We start from the raw sequence: 20,932 nt of genomic DNA on the forward strand, positions 1-20,932 counted from the left end.
CTGGCCCTACAAAGGCCAGGGAAGGCAGGAGCTGTAGGAATCCCCCTTTAGCTCGTGAGGGAGACGGGCCTGGCTGCAGGGAGCTGAGCAGGGTACCTGAGTGGTGCAGGGCTGGGGAAAGGCAGAGGAGCTGGGGAGCTCCAGCCTGGAAAGCCCCAGGCTGCAGGCCCTGTTAAGGCCAAGAGGGTATTGGGGTTGCAGGGGGCAGCCCACGGGTAGGCAAAGGCAGCAGGTCCAACCCCCCTTGCCGGTGATGAGTGGCCCTTACACTGCAGTCTGCCCCAGTGAACGGGCGCTGGATGGTGACTGGCAGTGGCCAGAGTCTGAGGCGAGGTGGGGAGAGAGGGTGGGGATTCCCCAGCGGGGGGAGACCCAGATCTGTGGGGGTACTGCCAGGGGGCAGCACCCCAGCCTGGAAGGGGCACTGGGGTCCAGGAGGGACTCGGGCCCAGTGGCAAGCAGGACACCGGCCTGTAGAGGGCGCTCCGGAGACTGGAAACGCTAATTCCCTGGACGACCAGCAGGAGGCGCCGCAGGGGTGAGTCCCGCCCCATGACAGCCACCCAGTAGCAAACTCCCAGTTCTGAACATCTGGCCCCAAGAGACTCATCTAAGACTGAGTCACGTGACAGCGAGGGGATTAGCGACACGGTATTGCCGCTGGCAGACTGCGCTGCCTCTCACCGTTCCAAGCACACGGGCCAAACCCAGAGCCCCGACTCAGTCTCCCCGCCCAGCTTTGCTCAGCGGAACAACTCCAGGGCCCCAATGCGCTAGGTGCTGTACATGCCTAGGAATACAGGGGAGAAGAGAGGTTATTCTGGTGCCGTGGCTAGGATGAGACACTCCGCAGGGCACTCTGAAGGGCTGGGGAGGAGAGCACAGAGTTGCATGAAAGACACCCCCCCCAACCCCTCACTTGCAGGAGATGGGGATCATGCCTCTGCTGCAGGTGCCATCAGATCAGCTCACCCTCTTGTGCCATGGATCCTCCAGCAAAGCCCCAGGGCTAGGAAGCTTTCAACTGTTATAAAACCCCCACAGTACTGACTCACAGAGCCCCGGTCAGCTGACTTAGGCTCACGGGGCTCAAAACTGCAGCGCAGACATTGCCTAAAACAGAAAACCCAGTGAGAGCCGCTAGAAGGCTCACAAACTATTTAAAGGGATACTCCCCTATTCTCACCCACTTCCCAGTCTGCAAGTAAAAGGACCACACGGCCAACTGAGAAAAAGGCCTGAAAGAGGCCTGCGGAGCCAGCCAGCCAGAACCGCCACCAGATTATCCTTTTCTATGCCCCTGGGGTGTTCTAATCTAAAGCATTCAGAGTTTGGGACTGAGAAGCATTCAGGAGCACCCAGGCCGAGGAGATTCCACAGAGCCTGTCTGATCTTCCGGTGGTGTGAATCCACATCAGTCCACTGAGGTACCGCAGCAGCCTGACCCGCAGCCGGACTCTTGCAAATAAATTAACCTCATGAATATGTCTGGATTTGCATCGCTTCCAAGTGGTGTCAGGGAGTAAGCAGACAAACCTTTTCTCCCCCGCTCGCTGGCAAGGCGCCCCGTCTCCCCAGCCTGGCGTACTGTTCAGTCTTGCTCTGAAACTGGGTTTGTCTGGAGTAATCAAAAGGGGATGCTCCAAACACCTTTCAGAGAGCTTCAGTCTGAGCAGGGCTGACTGGCCAGAGGGCATATCACTGGCGCTACGAACTGGCAGCAGCTGAGTTTGCTCCAGCCTGCTGGGAACCCAGGCTCCCCAGACTGATAAACACTCCAGGAAGTTTATCTGCAGCCCTGACAGAAATATGCAGCTGCCAACATTTCATCTGGAAACTCCTGGCCATAAGTGTGGACAGTGACATTCGAGGGGATGTCGCTTTCAGGACAGCATCTGATTTCTGGCCTGAAATAGCCACGGCCCGGAAAGAGGGTTTGGGAGAGAAATGCTTTGAGAAGAACAGATGTGTGCTGACCTTTTCGGCACCATGCCAGGGACCATGGCTGAAGCCTGCCCGGGTCTGGCTCTCACCCCTATTGGGTTAAATCAGAGAGTGCCTCCTTCAGCTACTGGCAGTCAAGTTAGTAATTATTATTAATTCAATTTTCGGATTAAGGAAACTCTTGAGCTGGTTGGGAAGTGATTTTTTTCTGGTGAAAAATTTTTGATGAAAAGGAAGGAGTTGAATTTTTTGGGTCAAAATCTTTTTTTTTTTTAAGTTAAAACCAACCATTTTCAGTCTTATGCTTTTTTTGGTGATCGAGAATGATAGTGTAGCCAGGTTGGTCCCAAGATATCAGAGAGACAAGGTGGCGGAGGCAATATCTTTTACTGGACCAACTTATTTTATCGGGCCGCTAGAAGACATTACCTCCCCAACCTTATCTCTGAAAATGTACAGTCTGTTCGGATCTGGGTCCCACTGTCTGTTATGAAAGGGGAGAGAGACCGAATACGCACGTACCAAGAGAAATGAAAGAACAAAGAAGCCAGCGGGTTAGACATTTAAAAGGGGAAACCCAGCAGTGGTGGGTACAGGACGAGAAAGAAGAAATGTTGAGCTCAGAGTCTGCCAGGCAGGGTGCGGTGGACGCTTCCATCGGAACTGCTTACAATCTGGAGCTCTGTGCCAGTCACAATGACCAAGTGCCACCAGACTGGGAGCAGCACCAGCCACAGAGCCACCGGCACCCTCTCCTTCTTGGTCACGGAGAATTGAAGTCAGACACACAACAAACAGCAGCTGTTGCGTGTCTGAGGCTGATGGGAAGCGACGCCCGTTATGCCACATGGTCTCTTCTGGGAAGGGGTGGGTTGTGTGTGTGTGTGTACAGCTCAGGCCACGGGGTCTGCATGAGGGCATCTGCCAGCTGCCTGCAGGCGGATCACCCACAACACAGACTTATTGCCTAGGAATACAGTTGCTCAATTTCTACCGTGACGACCTTACAGAGGGACTGTTTAGATGAGTGCCAACTTCACTGTTAACTGCACACTTGCTTCACAAGCCAGAGTTGTTCTCTCAGGCCCAACCCTCCAACTCGTCCAGGGCACATGATAAGTAAAAGCTGGATTGGACCCCAAGGAGGGGCCTGGGCTCTCTCTTCTTCCTGGCAAAGAGGGGCGGATACTTTCTTTGCTTTTAAGGCTTGTTGGTTTTCAGAACATACAGCAACAGGAATTCGTATTATGAGTGACCGGCACTCCTTAGGCAGCTGCCAAGAGCAGGGAATTGCTCACAACTGGGCTTTGCACAAGTATCAGCTATATCCATGGACGCACTGTGCTCCAGGAGAGTTTTAACCTTGTTGGTCAGATCAACAGCTGTGCCACCTCATGTTGTGACGTGAGCAGATCTTCGGGACGAACACCTCTGCTTGATGGCCGTTGGCCCCCCTGAAATCACGGACAAGCTTCCGGGAGGCAACGGAACTGCTTACAAAATCCCCAACGGCTGCCCGACGGGAAACGTGGCGCACACAAGGACATAAAATCGCAGGCTGGCAGTGCCAAACGCCTTCCCGCGGGCACAGAGAAGGACAGGTCGACCTGAGACTTTTCAATCGCCTCTGAACACGAGCCGGCAGGTGGAAAGTCAAGATGCAGAAGTGGGGCTATCCCAATGACCCAGACACACAACTGCTGTGAAACACAAACCATACGGCATCTGTTGGTCTGCTGGCTCCTGGAGAGCCATGGGACAGGAGAGTGCTCCAGGGCTACAGACTGGGCCATATCGTGCTTGACAGTAGGAAAACCTGTGACTGTGGTGGAACAACACAAGAAGATGCTGCTGCTTAGATCTGCTTTGTGTCTGGTCCATATCTGGATGGGAGACTTCCAGGGGAAAAATCAGGTTGTGGTGTTTCTGATCCAACGGGGGGCCGTGGGGGCTTTCCTTTGGCTGCCTTTTAGCTAATGCCCTAGCATTAGTGTGATATTAGAGGATGCCATGGTGCAGGAAGCGCTATCTATCAGATGAGAGTGTTGCTGACCATCTGTAATAAAGATCATTCTGGCACTTTTCACAAGGGTGTGAGCATTCTCCCAGCTGCTTACTGACTGGGCACCATTTAGCCTGGTTAAATCACTGCACGGAGTTCCAGGGGGTTACAGCTTTCTTTGCTCCCTCTCCTGCCCAGTTGTGTGATGTTGCTGCAAGCTGTTAGACAGCTGTGGTGCTCCGCTCCAGAGGTGGCTGCATTCCGATAGTTTGTAAGGTGCTTTGGAACAAAAGGTGTTATGTAAAAAGTAACTGAGGATTGGTTTTACAGAGGACAGATGGAAAAGTTTCCATTACATCACATCTTTTTCCCTTGAAATGTGAGAGGAGCAGGGGGATTATGTCGGGAAGTTAGTACGGTTGCCACCTCTGAGGTACAAAAAACCAGGCCATCCTTCTACGGCTCCAAGCCCCCAGTCCCTGCTATCAGGTGGTTCGGCCCCGGGTGCAGCCCAGCCCTGCAGTACCCAGGGCCGGCTCCAGCTGTTTTGCTGCCCCAAGCGGCGAAGCGAAAAACCAAAACAAAAAACCCCCCTAAAAGATAACGCTGATCGGCGGCACTTCGGCGGCAGCTCCATCGCGCCGCTTCGTTCTTCGGCGGCAGCTCGACGAGGAAGAGAGGGACTGAGGGACCCGCCGCCGAAGACCCAGATGTGCCGCCCCTTTCCATTGGCCGCCCCAAGCATCTGCTTCCTTCGTTGGTGCCTGGAGCCGGCCCTGGCAGTACCCCATCCTTCCCCTCAACCATGTGAGTCTGCCCCTGCAGCCAGCCCCACCCCAGCAGCCCGCATTGGCCACCCAGCTGCTGGCTCCGGCCACCCATCGGTGCTCAGGGCAACCCTAGAAGTGAGTTCGAGCCCTGACCAGGAATCCGGTCCCTGGCGTCTGGTCTCCTTCTGTTGTAGCCAATGCTGTTCTGCAGCTCGCCTGACCATGGCTTCGTGCTCCGCCGCTCGCAGCTGTGGGGGTATCTGGCTCCAGCATCAACAGGTAACAAAGGAGCCATTTAAATCTACGTCTTCTGAAGCAAGCCACCCAAAGCCGATGTTCACACTGCACTCTGGAAGCACAGAGAGCGCAGAGCAACAGCTACACCCCACTCCTGTCCCAGCCGTAACACAGAGCACAAGCCCCGGCGGGATCACCAGGGGAAAGTCTATGGCCTGTCTCAGTCACAATGTCAGCCTAAAGGACCCCAATGAGCCCATCTGGCCTTAAAATTCAGGGTGAACTCCTGGCCCCATGGCCGTCACGGGCAAAACCCCGATCGACTCCCCTGGGGTCAGGATTTCCCCCCCGTAATCTATGATCGGCAAAGGCAGAATCAGAGCTAGCACGCGCCAACTGCAGATCAGCTGGAGGAAAGGGAAACTTAGCTGAAGTCTGTGGAATTCCAGCTGTTTGCATCTGCACTGAATCCGGCCTACCGTTTGCTATTACTGGACAATACTCCTTGCTTTCTGCAAGTCACTCAGCTGGGTCTGTGTCGCTTCAGGGGAGAGCGTGGGGCTATTGCTCAGCTCAGACATGGGTGGGGGTCACAAGCCGAGGAGCTATTCTTGCTAAAACACTCCCTGAACTGAATGTGGAACTCAAGTCTATAATTGAAGCGGGCCCAGGGCCAAGCAGCCTGCCGAAGAGATGACAATATTCAAGGTAGGGACAGCACGTGAGAGCCTCGTGGCAGGCAGCAAACCTGCCTACCAGTCAGACAAAGAACTTCCAGGCCTCTAGTCCAAATACGCCCAAGCCTAAACAAGCAGCAGCCATACTGAACTGGGTTTGGCTCTTGGTGGGTCTCCCAAGCGACGTAGCCAGTTCTTGGATGGAAAGCCCGGGTGTGTGTCATGTGCTGCTAAATGTGTCATAAAACCAACCGTCCTACCCCTGTGGGCTCAAGGAAGATCTCACGGCACCTTCTGTCTCTGCCTACTTAAATCACCCTCGCTGTTTCATTTGGACACCGTCTCCTTCCTCCATTTCTGAGCGGGACAGTTACCATACACTGTCGAGCAGCGGGCCTGGTGCGTGGCGGAGGCAGCTGCAAAGTGCTTTGGGCTTCAAGATCATGGGAGGGATCGTCGCAAAAACAACGCAAGCTGCAAATGGGGCTGGTCTGCCCCATACGGCGCTTGTGTCGCCATCTTAGCAAGATGAACGCATCCAGCAATGGGCTCAGGCACGTCCAATTAATCCTGATCCAGGTCCACATTTCAAACACCTCCCAAAGACTGGGGGTATCTGGGGCTGGCATCTGGGCCCCATCTCAAAGACCCATTGATTTCAAATGCACCTCACAGTTTAGGCTGCTCCCTTTTCTCCCTTTCTTAAGCTCCAAGGAGTTTCAACCAATAAGGGCTACGGTTTCCTTATAACAGGACTGTTTGGGCATCTTGTGGGTTATTTAATTAGACCAGAAGTCAATTAAAAAACCAATAACTGTGTTTATCAGCGGAGGTTAATTCAACCACAGGATCAAGATGAATCGTCTCTAGGCTATGTGAGGAACTCCGCCCCCAGTGGAATATCAGGTGATAACGCGCTCGACTAGGGTGACCAGATGTCCCGATTTTATAGGGACAGTCCCGATTTGTGGGTCTTTTTCTTATCTAGGCTCCTATTACCTCCCACCCCCTGTCCCAATTTTTCACATGTGCTGTCTGGTCACCCTACGCTCGACCAATGACATGAAAGATAAACGTATCGCAGTCACTTGATTTAAAGGGACAATGTCAAGTTAGCCCCCGAATGGAAGCTAGAGAAAATCAAAATCTACATCCCTGTGTCTTCAGGAGGTTGTTTACTTCCAAGGCAGTTTTATTTCATTTACAGCTTCTCATGGTGCCTGGGAAGCGGAAAGTGAGACTGGCGATACATTATGTTGACAAGGGCTCTCCACATCGCTTAGGGTTATTAGTAGTATCCGACACCCAAATATAACAAAACAAGATGGCGCTCTGCCTCCCATCCCACCTGACAACCTTGCTACTTACACTGCGGGATGATCTCAGCCGGGTGAGTGAAACCCTGGACTAGATCCTCCTGGAAATAGTTGTAACTTTTACAGGGTTACCAAGCATTCGAGAATCAAGACAGAACCACCAAAATTAGGAGATTGGCTAAAAAAGCATGCTTTAAAAAATACATTTGGGGTTCTACTTATTCACCATCTGCTTTTTGAGCCCTTTGAGGTCAATGTTTTCAAGCTTTTCTCTGAAGCCAGGAGGACTAGAAACTTCCTTTCTTTTTTAAACAAATACTGAGATTTTCACAGGACTCCAAGAGCAGGAGCTTGATGGAAAAGAAAGCACACACCGTGAGAGTTTGCAACATCATTTTCAGGCTGGGTCAGCAGCTGCAGTGAGCTGACACTGATGGATTTGACATCCCATACTTAATTGATATGGAGTTTCCTGGGGTGTTTTGTGGATGTTTGGTGCTAAAGAATCTACCTCCCACTCAAACGCTGCTCTCTCCCGGCTTCAAACACAGGCTATTTGTCTTTATGTTCAAGGTTCTTCGTGGTCTATCCCCACCTGCCCTATCGTCTCTTGTTCACTATTGAGATGTCGACTCCTGTCTCCAGCTGGCCCGTGACACCAGCCTCTACTGCCCACTTGTTAAAACTGTCAAAAGGGCACCTTGGCGCTTTCTCCCATGCTGACCCTCACACTTGGGAGGAGCGTCCCATAAACATCCGCAAAAGTAACTCGTTACTGTATCAGGGTTTAAATTCTCACGGAGTGTTTTCCGGAGCCCCCCACAGCACCCCTCTCCCCATTCAAGGCTTCAGCTGAAGGCTGGAGGGGGGGCTTCTGCCCCGTTGGAGGCACGCTGGGGCTTCTGCCCTACAGGAGGTGCCCAGGCTCAGGGCTTCTGCCCTGCCAGGCATGCCAGGGCTTGGGGCTTCAGCCGTGGGGCCTCGCGGACCCCCTGAAACCAGCTCGCGGCCCCCTGAGGTTTGACTGAATTTAACCCCTACTCATTATCCTCCTTTGGAGCCCTCCTTAAAACTGCCTTTTGCCGTGATGCCTACAAAACCCTGGACAAGGGCCAGGCTGCCGGTGGGCTGACCACGCTGAGCCGGTCTGTCTCTCTGTTTCCGTGTTCTCCCCCCACCCCGTGTATCTGGCTGTAGCCATCTGTTGTCTCTTGTCTTAGACTTAGATTGTCAGCTCGTTGGGGTCTTTTTGCTGTGCGTTTGAACCAGGCCTCCATCCCTCGCTCCTGGCCCATGGCCGGGTCTCAGCCTCTGCGGTAATACAGATAAAGAACTCGCGCCCCGGCTGCCGGCAGGACGGTGATCCGGTGGGTTATTTTCTCCCAGACGTTTCTAGATCTTGCTGCTGCTGCAGCCAGGAACCGGCTCGTCCTCAGCCCCCCTCCCCGCCTGCCCCATCTCTCCATCTGAGCCCTTCTTTGCAGCATCATGAGAAAGCACCGGGCTGTATCATGCGGCTGGCTTGTCCATTGAGATGCTAAATGCTGGGGAGAAAAGGCTTGTGGAACGATAATAAAGCAAAGGGGAGTAAATTAAAGTGGCTATAAATAGCGCCTGGAGAGGAACAGGGGATGATGTCATTCACATTTACATAAGCTGGCATTTAAATCAATTCCTCCCCTGTTCCTGCCCGAGGTTGGGAAATAGACCGATGGGCACAGATTCCCATCCCTCCCTGCTCTCACCTCCCACGCGGGCATGGCCGGAGGGCCCTGGACCATCGCATGCTGTTTGGGGGGGGGTTGGGGCCCCACAGCGCCAGGCGCTCTACAAACCCGTGGGCAGACGGGGGCCGCGCCCCGATGCCCTGACAAGAGAGTTAAAAACAAGCTGCAGTGAGCAAGGGGGTCGGGGAAGAGGGCAGGGTAACTAACGAGATCGCGCGCTTACAGATGCTAACTCGGGGCACGGCATGACTCCCTTGGGCTCCCTTCACAGCCCATCCCTCCCCTCTTGGATAACGTGACCCCGGCCTCACCACCTTTGTTTAGTTCCTGCCCCAACCTGCTTCTATACAAACCGCCCGCCTCCTCCACCCGGCACACTCCATTCTCTCCTTTAAATCGAGCGCAGTCTCTGCCCTCTCGGACAACGGGCCCCTGCCGGGTGCGGGGCTGGTGGGGATCCTTCACCCTGCCTGCCCTGGGGTGTCTCAAGGCACGGGAACAGCCAGCCGCCAGGAGAAACTCTGACCATGAGACGCTGCCTCCGACTCACTCGGTGGCTGTGGGCAAGTCACTTAACCCCCAGAGGTCTCCATTACCGCATGTACCACCCAACGGCCCACACATGTCATCACAGGTCACCGTTAACCTCTTAGGGAGGGGTTCGTTCTAGACACAAACACGAATCTGCGCATCCCCAGGCCGGCTTTGCCACGTCCGGTCCCATCCAGCGAAGCCCAGTCTCCCTACGCCGCAGCGCAAGGAGTCTGCAGCTACGATCTCCCGTGCCCTACACGTGGGTTTACACCACTGCCGACGGGGTGGAGAATATTCACTGCAGGGCTTGCTTCCTGCAGTGCCCAGTCCCTGGGACACCCCTTTCTGCGCGGAACAGGACTCCCTGTCACCTAGCTGTCAGGAGTGTGCTCAGAGCCTCTAGCGGTGGGAGCAGCTGGGAGGCTTTAGCTGCATGGATCATCCACGCCAGAGAGGGTTGTGTTTAGATTTCCCTGGGGATTTCCCTTCTCCTTCTCAGCCTGGTCCCAGGCAAGGTTTGCTGGAAGGGCTCCGACCCTCACCCTTCCACCGCCAGCAGCACGTGAGCAACCAGGGAAGCGGGAAGCGATGCCTTGACTGTTACGTAAGGAGATTAATGCACATGAGAAGAGCCACCTGATGATAGAGGCTTGGAACGGCGTGGGCCCTGCCAGGGCTTCCCTCTCTAGCTAGAGGCTTTCAAGCCCACCCCGCCGTGCTCCATAAGCTAATTGTTCTCCGGGAAACGGTCAGGAAGTCCTCTCCAGCCCCCGCCCCAGGTAAAGGCTGGCAAATGGAGGCGCCAGTCCTGCAATGTGCGTATTCCGGGGGCCGCCTACCCTCAGACAGAGCCCCCGTGAGGTCTCCGGGAGGGTGCAGGATCTGCCCGCCCGCCCCAAGGGACACCCTCTGTTATCCCCCAACCGGAGACAACAGACGGGTTTGTCGCGTGCCCTGTAGGGCAACAGATTCAGACTCTCTCCCACTCCGCAGTGCCGTGAATGAGCTAGAGCTCAGCTGGGGGAAAACGGCTCCTGTCTCGGCAGGGAGGACGGATGGTCTCTAGGTTAAAGCCCAGGCCGGGCACTCGGCCGACCTGCAGTCAGTGCTCAGTTCTCCCAGACTCCCTCTGTCCGGGTGCATCTCCCCCGCACAACAAGCCCTGTGGCAGCGCGTCTCAGAGCTGCAGCCCACTGACCCGGCTGGCGCTGCAGGGCTAAACCGAGCAGTGCGACATCCGGACTCTCACACCTGGCATGGGGGCCCTCGGAGCCCAAACCTCGACGCTGCAGTGTTGAGCCCGAGTCAGCTGATCTGGGCTCGGCGACTCGCCCCTCGGGCTGCTCTGTGCGGCAGCGCCCCCACCTGTAAAGTGGGGATCCTAATTCCCAGCAAGGGGGCGGGATCTACTCATCGGTGGGGAGAGAATCAAGATACTATCCTGATGGGAGCCACCTCCCTAAAGATATTAATATCGGCTGGGTCATCCAGAGGGGCTGCGGGTTTGCTTTTTTAAAGCTGGTTGGGTCCATCCAGCAGCCCTCATGCACGTGATCAATGCTAGCAACGTCCTGCCATTTGGGAACACTCCCAAGGGTTCGGATTTAGAAAGTCTGGTCCCGCCAACCCTTTTCCCGATCAGCGGCAGGGGAAGGGAGTAACGGGCCCCAATCCTGCAAGGCACTGAGCACCCTCAATCCCCGATGGGAAAGAGGAAGATCCATGTTGTGGGCTACGTGCTCTGCCAGTGTGAAATTGGTGCTGGCGCGATGCCGATTTACGCCAGCTGAGGATTAGGCGCACACCACTGGGGAATACACTGATTCTCTCTCCCTCCAGGAGAAACAGAACCAAGAGTTCCGAGAATGCGATTCGCGTTTGAAAGCGTTTATTCGAGAAAGACAAAGGAAAAAACCTTGCCAGGTTTCTCTGCCTCTCCCTCTCTCTCTGTTGCAAGCCGGGTGAATCGCTGAGCAGCACACACGATCCCACGCCAAGAGGAAAGAAAATTACCTTTATGAGCTGTCTGCAAGTTAACTGACAGCTGGCAGCCGACGGCAGAGCTGCCTTCGCGAGGGGTGGAATTTAGCAGGACAGTATGTTTATTAACTCAACGCTGCTCGGAAGAAGTCCCTCATTTCCCACTGGCTTTGAGGAGTGAGTACAACAAACAAACCCTGCCAGTGATTTCACCCGCCTGACACAGCAGCCCCCTGCTCAGACCATCTCATGGGGGCGCTCGGTCTTAGCGACCCATTCACGCCTCTGTCTCTCTGCTAAGACTGCCAAGAAGGGGGCCGAGTGTGGGGATGGTTTTCACAATGTGGGCGCCCAGCCACTCAGCGCTGGATTGAGGCCACCAGCAATGCATCAGGTTGCTGACAACCTGGGCTGGAGGTGAACTGCTGACCCACAGCCTCCGGGTCCCCACTGCTGATGCCATCCCCCTGGCCCAGCGTGGTACCGTCAAGGGACAGTTTTCATATGTACATTAGCAGCCAGTGAGCAAACAAAACAAACCTGGGAGAACAGAGTGATCTCAGGCTAGGACTCATGTGTCTGCAATTACATGTGACAGCAAAGGCTTTGGCTACCGAGCGGTGTGCCCAGCTGAAAGCTCCCGTCGCCTCTCCATTTCGGGGTGACCTCCCCCTTTTGAAGCATGAGCCTGCTTTTCTAAACAGGAGAGCAAGTGGTTAGACCCACATGGTCCGAACTGATATTCCACAAGGTGGGTAAGGTAATAGCTGTTATTGGCGCAACCTCTGTTGCTGAAAGAGAAACCTCGCCCCTCTTGTCTCTCTAATATTCTGGCTACAACAACTCTGCAATCCCATTGCTTCAGCAGCTCTATAGACCAATCGGACCCTTCCCTTCACTTTCTCCTTAGGGTATGTCTACACGTGATGTTTTAGCCATGGTCATTAACACGTGTTAACTAACACCATTGTGGATTCTAGTTGGAGCAGGACACAAAAGTCTCATCCCGCATGCAAACATTTACTTGAGGTCACGTTTAACGAACCCGAGGCTGCAGGTCCATGGAGTCCTAGATCCACACACAAATAGGAACAAACCTTTGGGTCATTTTGTACCCAATGAAATTAATAGACAGCAGGTTTAAAACAAACAAAAGGAAGTATTGCTTCACACAACACACAGTCAACCTGTGGAACTCCTTGCCAGAGGATGTTGGGAAGGCCAAGACTATAACAGGGTTAGAAAAAGAACTAGATACATTCAGGGAGGATAGGTCCATCAATGGCTATTAGCCAGGCTGGGCAGGGATGGTGTCCCTAGCCTCTGTTTGCCAGAAGCTGGGAATGGGCGACAGGGGATGGATCACTTGATGATTCCCTGTTTTGTTCATTCCCTCTGAGGCACCTGGCATTGGCCACTGTCGGAAGACAGGATACTGGGCTAGATGGGCCTTTGGTCTGACCCAGTATGGCCATTCTTATGTTATGTCATGTCTGCGTGCTAGAATTTACAAGCGTGTTCATTAGAAATGTGCCATCACTGTTGGAGTCCTGCAGATTCCCCCGGCCTTAAATAACAACAGATACTTTTTGCTGATGTAGCAGCCTTTGTCGTAGGTTCTCCAAGTGCTTGAAGAAGCGAGACAAGTTTAACTGGGTGGCAGGGGTCTATATCTTTTGGGGCGGGGCTTCCATAATTGTGGTGCTCATTAGCGGGTCTGTATTGGTGTGGTCAGAGCAGTGCATCGTACGGTTTTATGGACTATTAGCTGTGGGAGTCAAGCTGCCTGTCCAATGCAAGGGGAGGGGGGTTGCTCTTAACTCTTCATCATATCGAAAGGGGTTTTTGCCTTTGTGCCTTCCCCGATTATACACATGTAGCAACAGTGACCGCTGGGAAAGGTACGACATCGCGGACTGGGCCCAGGGAAGTCTTTCCTTGACTTTACCTCGGCTCAACCCTATAGACCCCCCCTGAGATTGATTTTGACTAGCTACCTCAAGGTAAAAACCAAAACTGGTCGAAACTTTTCCGTCAAAGCTGGGTGTTGACCGAAATTATGGTTTTCTGTGCAAAGGGTCTGCTTGCGGTGAAACGTGTCCATTTGTCAATGAACAACCGAACGCCCCCAAACCAGAATGTTTCAGCCCAAAGCTGAAATATGGGAGATGCAGCCTGGCTAGGAAGCCCAGCTCCCGAAGGAGGACAGGAGCGTGAAGTGAGCAAACTACACCGCCCACGAGGCACGGTGGAAGCATTCCCAAATCCAAATGTTTCCGTTCTCACATTTTTGCCGAGAAACCATTTCACCTGGAAAATGTAGGTGAAAACAATCCTCCCCCACACACATTTTCATGGGAATTTTCTGCTGGAAAGAAAACCTATTTTCTGACCGGCTGTGGCAAAAACAACTCTGCTCTGGGTCAAGAAGGGCGTTACGTGGAGATACCTCGGTCGATGCACAAACGCAGCTTTTGGGGTTTTTTTGCAGTGAAGACACAGCCATTAATTCAGTACATTGCAGAGAGGGCCAGATCCAAGCTCCACTGACATCAATGAGTCCTTCCAATAACTTCAGTGGGCTTCAGCGGAAACTCGGAGGCCTTAACCCGGAGGATCATTAGACCCCTGGAAATGCCGCCCTCACCAGTCATTATTTAAGCAGCAGCATCTGCCTCCTGGAGTCACAGTGCGCGTCAGTTCCTCCCACTATGTCACTTCTCCTCTTAGCGCCATTTGCCTATAGAAGCGCGGCTCAAATCCCAGCAGACGCTCACACTCACAACAGGGAAATCTGGCTCGAAACGTCCCCCTTCTTGGATAAAATCCCTCAACAAAAGCTGCTGCTCCCTGCTCGGCCAGTGACCTGCACCTCTCCTCTCCAATCCCCCAAACCACAGAAACTCACTGGAGGTATATTTATGCTTGAGTCAGAATGAAGTCACACTTTATGGTTTCCTCGGTGTCAGCTAGTGACTCCTATTCATGTGCTATTTGCATCCCACCCGCCATGTTATTCCAGGGTATTTATAGCCATTTTGCATGTCTAATTATAAGCTACAACTCCAAAAAAAAAAAAGAAAAGAAAAGAAAAGTGCACAAGGGGCGAAGAGGGGAGAGGAGAGGTACATGGTGGCTACAGACTCTTAGAATCTAGGATGCTAATAACAATGCTCAGCACTTTATATAGCCCCTTTCGGCCACAGCGCTCCAAGTGCTTTCCAAACATTTCATTAGCGCCCGCAAGCCCCTAATGTGAGGAGAGAAGAGTAAAAACATCCTGCTTTCTAGATAGAAACAGAGAGGTGAAAGGTCCATCGCTGCGTAGGGAGTCAGTGGAAGATCTGGGCCTAGAACCCAGGAGCTCTCCTAGTCCTCTCCCATTAGACCAGGGGTCTCAAACATGCGGCCCGCGGGCCGCATGCGGCCCGCGGAGCTCTTCCCTGCGGCCCGTGGAGCTCCCCAGGGCCGCCCAGAGGGGGGGGCAAAGGGGGCAATTTGCCCCGGGCCCCGGGCTCCGCAGGGGCCCCCAAGAGAAAAGCGGAGGCTCCCGCCTCCGCCCCTCTCCTGGAGCCTTCCCCCCCCCCTTGCCCCCCTTACCCGAGCGCGTCTCCATCCGAGCGCCTGAGCCCCGCCCCGCTCCGAGCCGCGTGGGGAGGGGGCGGGGCTGGGAGCTCTGGGCTGAGCGCTGCGCTCGGCGTGGAGCCCACCGCCCCGCCCCCTCACCCCGCGGCTCTGAGCGGGACGAAGCTCAGCCCTCGCCGGAGACGAGCTCGGGTAAGGGGGGGGGGAAGCGGGAGCCGCCGGGGCCGGGCCGGGGCCTGGGTGGTAAGCGGGACCCGCCGGGGCCGGGCCGTGGGGGGGGGGAAGGGAAGCGAGACCCGCCGGGGCCGGGCCGGGGGATGGGGGAGGGAAGCGAGACCCGCTGGGGCCGGGGCCAGGCCGGGGGGTGGGGGAGGGAAGCAGGACCGGCCGGGGCCGGGGTGGGAAGCGGGACCGGCCGGGGTGGGGAAAAGAGGGACCCGCCGCCGCCGAAGCGCAGCCCGGTCTTCGGCGGTGGGGGGCCCCTTCTGTTCCGGGACCCGCCGCCTAAGTGCCCCGCCGCCAAGCCACCAAACAGCTGTTGGTGGCGCTTAGCACTTTCCAGGAGGGAGGGGGGAGGAGCGGGGAGCCGCGCGCTTAGGGGAGGAGGTGGAGAAGAGACAGGGCAGGGGCGGGGCCTCATGGAAGGGGTGGATTGGGGGTGGGGCCAGGGGCAGCAAGGGGGCGTGTCAGTGATGCGGCCCTCGGGCCAATGCACTAGTCCTCATGCGGCCCTCGGGGTCATTTGAGTTTGAGACCCCTGCATTAGACCATGCGCCCTCCCACAGGGCCAGCTTTAGGAACTGCGGGGCCCGATTCGAATACCTGGCGGCTATCTGGGTCTTCGGCGGCACTTCGGCGGCGGGTCCTTCACTCGCTCCGGGTCTTCCGTGGCACTGAAGGACCCGCCGCTGAAGTGCCGTCGAAGACCTGGAGCGAGTGACGGACCCGCCGCCGAAGTGCCGCCGAAGACCCGGAGCGAGTGACGGACCCGCCGCCGAAGTGCCGCCGAAGACGCGGAGCGAGTGACGGACCCGCCGCCGAAGTGCCGCCGAAGACGCGGACCACCACCGAGTGAGTAAAAATTAAAAAGTTAGGCACGCTTCCTTAGGGCACGGGGCCTGATTCAGGGGAATTGGGGGAATTGGCCTGAAGCCGACCCTGCCCTCCCAGAGGTGGGAACAACACCCAGGAGTCCTGACTCCTTGGTCTCTCCCTTAACCATTCGGACCATTTCCCCACTACGAGGTAATCAAACTGAAGGATCAGAGTTAGGAGGGAGGAGTTAATTGTTCCGGTGTGTTACTGAGTTCACCCTAGACCAGCCGTAGTGAGGAGATCAAGCTGTTATTTCCTAACATGTGGTGAAGTGAATGGAAGAGACGCATACCGATGTCGACGAGTCGACTGGAGAGAATTCAAGGGAGAGTAATAAATATGATGAAGTGGCCGGGGGGGGGCTGATTTCGGAGGTATTATTCAAGGAAATAGCCATGCGTCGCTTGGCACCCCGTTACTAGGAGGGGAGATGAGCAGTATCTAGAAGTATTCCAGAGAGGGAGAGGAATGCAGAGGGTGATGCAAGGAAGTGTCACTGGCAGAAACGGGATTAAAATGGGCAATGGAAAATTTAGGCTGCAATATAGCTTAGCAGGACAGACCGGATTCCCAGCGGCAGGGCCTTTCCAGCGCAGGCGTCATCGCGCCTAGCCTGCTATAATGTGGGCAGTGAGCCGCACTGGCTGGGGTGCAAAGCCGGACAGGACAACCTAGGACAACAGACGTCTCTCTTAGCACTAACTCCCCTGGCTCTGGAGCTTGGAACATGCCTTTCCCATGTGATCCCTGAAATATCTGCCAGCATTTGCTTCTGGCTCTGGTACTTATCCGGCCCCCATCACCCCAATATCTAAGCACCTCAAAATCCTTAATGTAGCGCTACACCCCTGTGAGGTAGGGCAGTGCTATTGTCCTCATTGTACGGATGGGGAAACTGAGGCACAGAGAGGCCAAGTGACTTGCCCAGGGTCACACAGGAAGCCTATAGTGGAGCTGAGAATTGACTGTAGGTCTCCCTAGTCCTAGCTAGGGCCTTACCCACTGGACCATCATCCGAGCCTTTCAGCACTCCAAGAACGCTGCGGTTTTGGGGACTTCTGGCGTCCAGGGCGTGCAGCACGGCCAGGCGACGGCGTCAATGGAAGCGCAGCGCGATCTGAGGCATGTCAGACTGCGACCGCTCTGGGAAAGCTCGCCCGACAGCTGCTACCCCTGCCGCTTTGGGTCACCAAACCAGCCACGAAACGGCAGTGCCTGGCGGCATCAGCAGAGATCACACGCAGGGCTCTCCTCACTGAAAGTGGGAGCTACAAGGGGAACCCCTGCAGCTGGGAGCAAGCAGCTGGCTGTGACAAGAGCTGGGCTCCAAGGGCAGCCACAGAGTCAGCATCTGAAATGTGTGCGCTGCGATGGGCCATCTCCAGCCAGCTGTACCTCTCCCCTGCCACCACGTTTCACACCGGGGTGATATTTACCACACCCCGCCCAGCAGGGGATAGGCAGTAAGCATGAGGAGTCGTGCAGTTGTGGATAACATCCCAGACAGGAGGAGAGAGTGTGTGTGCATGTGTGTGTGTGCACACATGCTTCTGGGTTAGCACGCGAATCTTGTCTGGTTCTCTGCCCGGTGGATGGAGTTCTTGATCCAATTTGGAATGAATTTTCAGCTCCTCATCCGGGTGCTCCCATTGGTTACCCTTGTCACAGCATTTTGATTAACGGCTGCTATTGGGTTTTCTCCGCGGGGCTATCAATCGTCAGTGAGAGTAATTCAATTAAGCACTCCGAGCCACAGGCGCTGAGACCTCTGCGACGTCGGAGGGGCTAACGCAGACGAACACCGGGACAGCACCACCACCGAGGGCTGCGCTTTCCCGAGCAACAGCTGAGAAAAGCAGGGAGGAAAGACACCCAGGTCCCTGCCTGTCCAGCATCTCGGTAACTGGCTTTCCAAGACAGAGGACTAATGGGGACCCCCCCCGAGCTACAGGGATGAGATTCCCAAGTCATCATCTCATCAGGAATCCAGCTGGCTTAGAGACGGACGTTTCCAGGTACAGTCAAAGTGGTAGCCACTGAAATCTGCAGCCCCTCTGCCAAGACAGAGACTCCTCATCAGATTCATCAATGTAGAAGATGGTTTGCATTAGCCCTGGCTAAGCAATAGCCTCTTTGCCCAGATGTTCCTAAAGACACAGACAGAGCAATGAGCCACTGGGGTGCCAGGCTGTGTGTTGGTTCACATGGTGCTCCGTAGAGCTGCTGAGCCTGCAAAGGAAACCCCAGATGAAATCATGGGATTGTTGGAGCAGGTGGAGGTGCTTGCGTGCACAGTAGCAGAAGGGCATGCTTCCAGCAGCATGCATGGGATAGGTGCAAGCTCATGTATGCATGATAGCTTCAACGGCCAGCCCAGCAGGTGCGCGGTGTTGCAAGAGAGCATCTGGGCTCGACCTGGAGCGTTCTGAGACCAGCATGGATACAAGCCTGGCCAATTGCCATTACCAAGAGGGAGGAGGACAAGAAGATCTGGGGGACCTTGAAAACTGGAGTAACAGAAATGGGATGAAATTGAATAGTGCAAAGTGCAAGTCGTGCACTTAGGGACGAACAACAAGAATTTTACTATAAGTTGGGGACCTATAGTTGGAAGTGACAGAGGAGGAGAAAGACCTGGGAAGCGCTGGGAGCTAGGGGGAAAAGTGGCGCTCTCGGAGGAGGCGGAGCGGAGGCGGAGGTGAGCTGGGGCAGGGAGCTGCCGGTGGGTGCAGAGCACCAACCAGTTTTTCCCCGTGGGTGCTCCAGCCCTGGAGTCGGTGCCTGTGCTATATGATCATGATGGTCCCTGCTGGCCTTAAGGCCTACAAATCTAATCAACAGCCTGTGAGTTGTTCCTTGAGCCTGGCCATTATTCTTGGGGTGTGATTGGTCACTGAAATCACAAGGCACAGATTCTGCTCCCTGATTGGTTGCCAAAGTTAAAAATACAACAACCCAAAACCAAGAAGATAATGAATGATGGATCACAAACACCACATTTTTACAGTAGATAAAAATTATAGATGAATAATCTTGTGTTAAAATAGGGAGAAGTTCTGGGATCTTGGAATATTTGAAGAAGCAAGTGGTGATCTAAATTCCAGTGAAAATGTAACAACACAACTCACACAAACACAACCAACCAAACTCTCCGAGGTGATTCATGAGTATCTATTCACCAGTCTCTTGACTATCAACCAACCAGTTCTATTCACAACCATGTTTTCACTCCATCCCTGGTCTACACTTGGCGCTAACTGGCAAAGTGTTTTGCTTGCATTTGTGAGTCTTCCAAATTGAGTGCAGCCCTAATCTTCAGCAGCAGTCCTAATATTATGTTTACCTGCAGTATATTATTCAGCCTTTAGATGGCTCTGTGTGGTGTACAGAGCCCAAACAGGGTGTGGGGACTGGTAAACAAAGGAAACAGAGTGAGAACTCAAGTTGTGGGGAAGCTGGACTGTATCTATAGTTTGTAACTGTTTTCTCCATATATCATACTCTTCAACTGCACATAATTTTCATGAGGATGGTTTTGATTCTCTAATGAATCTAGCCCAAGATATAAGTGCCCATCGACTTTATTGTTATTAATTTTTTTAAATCTGTAACATACACACTCATCACAATCTCTGAAGAAGTTTCTGGTGATTTAAGAATGAGCCATATATTAAGCAACAAAACTGACAAGAGGAGTCAGATTGGACAGTGTCTTTCCATCCCACCAAAAAGGCACAACCTGCTCAATTATGCGCTGTCATGTCAATACAAACGTTGTCAGTAGGTTGGGCACTGAAAATCTGATGGAGACCTAAATTCAGCAGAATTGAATAGAAAAATAAACTCCATTGTGAGCATGTCTACTTTAATTTCATACATTTCATTGATTCCTCCATTAAAAAAAAATTAAGCGATGCTGCCACAGAATTTCTAGCGGGCTGTACCTGAATGCCCCAGAAATGAACCCTGCCACACGATTCAGAAACACAGGCAACATTAAGGCGTGTAGGAAACTCACGACGAGCTTTCTAAAGGGACAGACATTACAGACTCTTTGCAGACAAGCCGTGGACACCAACTGCCCCTTTGAAATCCATTATTCTCACGAGAAGAGGATGAAGGTTAGAAAAATCGACTATATTCCTCTAGCCCAGAGCCAGGGGGCTTTGTAATCTCAGCTCCGTCTTCAGAGCTAAACCCGGTGTGTTGGATGCACGTGACAGAAAACCTCTCCTCTAAATGGCTCAATGGTAAAGGCAGGAGGCCCTTTGGATCATGTCTGGAGAGATCCCTTGTAGAAACCACCTCAGTTCAGTTGTACCCCGGCCTCCCCCATGGCCAGAGCCTGTGGCCCCTGCCTAATTGTGACCTCACTGATCTCTGCACGTTAGATGAAACGTGCAAGCAAGAGCAGAAGCGTCAAGACCAAGAGCACAGAAAATAACCCTCCTGCGAGCCAGACTGCTGGACAATACAGCAGAGCATGCAAACAACTTCCCCTTCCCTCATGTGCTAGGCCCCTTCCAAAGTCAACCCTCCCCAACAACATCCCAGGAACATCAGCTCTGTCATTCCCTGAAGAGCAATTAAAACCCCCCAGCTGCCAGCGCCAGGCCCAGCCGTGCTGCCAGTCAGATGCTAACGACCGACCTACCATGCACAAAGACAGAGAGGAGAGGAAGCCTTGGATCTCCTGTCTCCGCCCCGGGCAGGGTGACCGCCTTCCAAATTGCCAGAGGGGCACCTTGATCACCAAGGCAGGCAGAGAATAGCTGATGTCTGGTGAGGACCTCTCTGGAGACTAAGCCCCTCCCTTGCTAGTATCATCAACACTCCCTTAAGGTGAAGTTGGTTGAGTCACGGCCTCATCTGCTTTTGATGCACCTTAATAAGTTCTAGGAAGGTCACCTCTGAGCATGAAACAGCTGTCTCCATCCACGTATGCAACTGATAATGACCAGAATTAATCTGCAGAAGGCCCAGAGAATCCTGCTTCTCCCTCTCAGCAGCTAGAGAAGCACAGAGGAGAAATCAATGTGTCGAGAGGTGGGTACAGGCTGGGACT

The 20,932-nt window shown here is 54.0% G+C and overlaps 1 protein-coding gene across 1 annotated transcript in view; it reads right to left on the reverse strand.

Moving 5' to 3' along the window:
• LOC123375765 (phosphatidylinositol 3-kinase regulatory subunit alpha-like) overlaps positions 1-20,932 on the reverse strand; it is a 291,825-nt gene that overhangs the window by 59,631 nt on the left and 211,262 nt on the right. The window lies entirely within an intron of this gene.

The sequence above is a fragment of the Mauremys mutica genome, chromosome 8, assembly GCF_020497125.1.
Source record: "Mauremys mutica isolate MM-2020 ecotype Southern chromosome 8, ASM2049712v1, whole genome shotgun sequence".
Lineage (NCBI taxonomy): Eukaryota > Metazoa > Chordata > Testudines > Geoemydidae > Mauremys > Mauremys mutica.